We start from the raw sequence: 3,888 nt of genomic DNA on the forward strand, positions 1-3,888 counted from the left end.
TTAGATTTCTAGATTTTAATTTAAATTCCGTTTTCTAAAATTATATATCCTCCTTGTCAAAAAACGTTCTTTATCAAAAAAGGGAGGGGATCCACTCACTCCATGAATATAGTTTAAAAAAACTTACTTTACACCTTTTAGGCTTTATTTGAGAGTTATGAGGGAAAGAGAAGGAAAGGCATCAAAAGCTTTGGAAGGGGGAGGAAGGGAAAATAAAAGAAATTCTCTCCATTGTTTAAGTGTATGAAATTTAGACGAGGAAGGGTAAACTATTGATAATGTAAGACTATTTTTTATTTTTCCTTAAAAAATATAATTAACAATGAGAAATTGACAATAATGTATAATTATAAAATATTACTAAAAATATTTTGTTATATATTTTGACATTTTATCTCCAAAAAAACCTCAATTTGGAGGAACTTTAAAAATAAACACATGAAGGGTTTTGGATGGTTTGAGAAACCTCTCAAACCTTCATGTCTCCTTTATCCAATTCCAAAACAAGGGGAAGGCTTTCCAAAGCCACGCCTTTCCCTCCAAAACCCTACTCCCAAGCAAAGCCAAAAATCTTATGTGATTCTATTCTTTTTATCCCCTTATGCTAACATTTCTTTGTTGGAGATTACCATAGAAAGGAATTTTAAGACTACTTGATAAAAGTCGTCAAGAGAGTGTATATAGATTACAATCATGGGTCTTACTTCTTATATTGTTTGTAAGATAATCTAATAATAAATCGGGATTGAAAAAATAAATATAAAAACATGAGTCCACAAACAGGATTACCCAGTGGCATAGGCAACCTTTTTTAGATATATGAACCTTTAGAGTGTTACTCATAAACCCATTTTCTAATCATGCTTCCTTCCATATTCATTTATAATTAAGGGCATGATTAAAGGATGGTATCTCTGTAGTGTATATTTCAGTACATCCACCCCCTTTATTTATAATCAGTTTTTATTAGAATACTAGTTTATTCAGTGGTATATGTTTTTTACTATATGATTTGGAGTTGATTTTTACTATATATGTAGTAAGTTTAGAAGTGTAATAATTGGATAATAAGAACTAATTATGGTATATTTTTTTTATCTTTAAATTTTTAGATGAGATATATGTTGGATATACGGTTTTATCATGCTTATTTTCCTCTTGTATGTAATGCGTATTGAATAACTAATAATTGTTTTTTGGAAAATCAGTACTAGGACACTAATGTGAGTTATAACTTGTAGTAGTACAGATATATGGAAATTGCGGACCCCGGTGTGCATATGCCATTCATGTCCATTTAACTCTACATGTATGTTTGTGTGTGAGATGGTGATGGCAGTTTTGCTTTCTAGCGTATCATGTACCTTTGCCTCAATATTCACGGTGACGGTGGATTTCAAGGTTTTAGTTGAAGCTCAATGATTAATTGACAATGAGTATATGTTCTGTAGGTGTTGGAAAGTCAATCCTACATCACCTACCTCATTATCTCGTGAATTGTTTAAATACCTGTTGGACTACTTCTCTTATTGCCAATTGGTTTTGAGATGAAACCTTAACACGGTATCAGAGTCAGAGCTCAACTTCTCTCCGGTTGTCATGGGCCAAAAAGATGCCCTTTAGTTATGGTTAAATGTAACTCTTCATCTGATCTGGTAGGCTTATATGAAGGGGGCATGTTGGAAAGTAAGTCCCATATTACCTACCTCATTGTCTTGATCATCTATAGAAGTAGAATATATAGCTATGACTCTTGCCTCATGTGAAGCACAATGGCTAGTGCAACTCCTAACAGAACTCAAGCATGATTATTGAAATCCAGTTTCTTATATTGTGATAATCAATCTGAAATACAAATTGCTACCAATAATGTTTTCATCGGAGGACAAAACACATAGAGATTGACTGTCACTCAGTGCAAGAGAGAATTCAATCTGGACTTTTACACCTTCTACCTATCTCTACAAGGTCACAAGTGGCAGATATCTTCACTAAAGCTTTGCCACCTAATCTCTTAATTTCTTCACAAGGGTTGATCTCATGCTCAAAACGATCTTTCAAATCAAACCTCCTTTCATCAAAATCAACACATGCATGTATTTTAAACACTAAAACATCCTCATGAACAACAATATTTCATGGTTTCAAAACAATGATTTCTTAATTCACAAAAACTCATTTTTCGTGTTCATGCATATAACAAGAGATAGGAAGGTTTTTAGAAAATTTTGACGGTTGAAAATGATCGTAACATGTAAATGAAGGGTTTAAGGAATTTTGTGTGAAAGATAAGTATTTTTGTTTGCTTGCCACGTAAGTTTCACTCAGGGAAATGAGGTGACTTCTTCGGAGAAACATTTGCGATGAGATCATGCCCGAGTATTATCGGCTAATACTCGGCTGGATATTAAAATCTTCTGATTACAGTTAGAATTTTGGAATGTCAAATTCGGAGTGAAAAATATTTAGAAATACGTTTTGGACAAACTTGATTTCTATCTTGACTCAAAATAATATTTTGAAGTCAATTGCATGATCGGAATTTGATTCCGAGCTACGGAACTCAAAATCACACTATTGGGCCGAATTCGGGCAAATATGGGTCCGACAACAGTCCAAAAACTTTCTGTTACAGAAAATTATGACAATTTACAAAAAAATAGGAATTTAAAAAAAAAAGACTAACACTCAACTAAGGTTTAACCTAATTCATTACCGATTAATTATTAAAATTATGTTTTGTTAAAAGTATATACATCGAAAATTCGCAGTGTTACACATTAAGTACTAAAATTATCCATTGAATTACATCTATTTAAATATGTTAGCTCTAATGGATTTAATTTTCTTGGATGTTGATGGATTTAAGATTATAGATAACTTTGCCACCTCTAATTAGTATATTTATATTTTACGTATTTATAAGAAAATTATTGAAAGACAAAAAATGGGTGAGCATTTTTGTTGTAAACATAATTTATATTATACAAAATGTGGTTTGTTTAACATTTGTCAACTTAATTTTTTTTTTTGTAGTCATCACTGGTTGTTGATCGTCATTAATCATATTGTAGAACAAATATATTATTTGAATTCGCTAGATGATGGTAATCCGAAAAAGTACCCTGATATAAAGGAAATATTCACTAGGTAAATAATGAATTTGAATTATAATGCCTTATACTTATTATGTTCTTGTGCTAAATGGTAAAATTAAATATTAAATGTTTTATATAATATATTTATTATTTTCTCTTTTCAGGGGTCTCCAACTATACATAATACAAATTCATAACAAATCTACTTCGAACATCATCACTGGATTTACTTAAAAATAATTATACAAACTTCAAACACTTGTATATAATTAAACATTAAAAAATTAATGTTTTTTGTTCTAATTATAGAGCTTCTATCAAAACAACTTAAACGATTGCGACTATGATGTGACATATTTCATAAGGGAGATTATTGAACAATCGAAAACTATATGCTACCAGCGATATTATGTTCAGTTTGATATTTGGTACAATTTAGTTATTAAACTGAACACGAAGACATGGTTCGATTCACCTCAATTAACCGGAAAACTTATTACAAGAATTAAACCGAACTACACATAAATGGTTTACTTTGGTTCCATATTTTTCATGGTTTTTAGAAAAAAAATTTGCATCACTTGAAAGTTCAAAATATATTACAAGACACGTTGTTCATCCATAAATGGAAAAACACTACTATTATTGTCAACAACAAAAATTGAAACTCGTAATTCCTTGTTAATAACATATATAAAAATTATATAATTCCTTGTTATATATCTATTAGTAAAATATATAACAATACAATTCACGATTAGTAACATACGTATCAATTTAGTAATATATA

This window comes from Lupinus angustifolius, chromosome LG18 (assembly GCF_001865875.1).
Source record: "Lupinus angustifolius cultivar Tanjil chromosome LG18, LupAngTanjil_v1.0, whole genome shotgun sequence".
NCBI classification, from domain to species: Eukaryota; Viridiplantae; Streptophyta; class Magnoliopsida; order Fabales; family Fabaceae; genus Lupinus; species Lupinus angustifolius.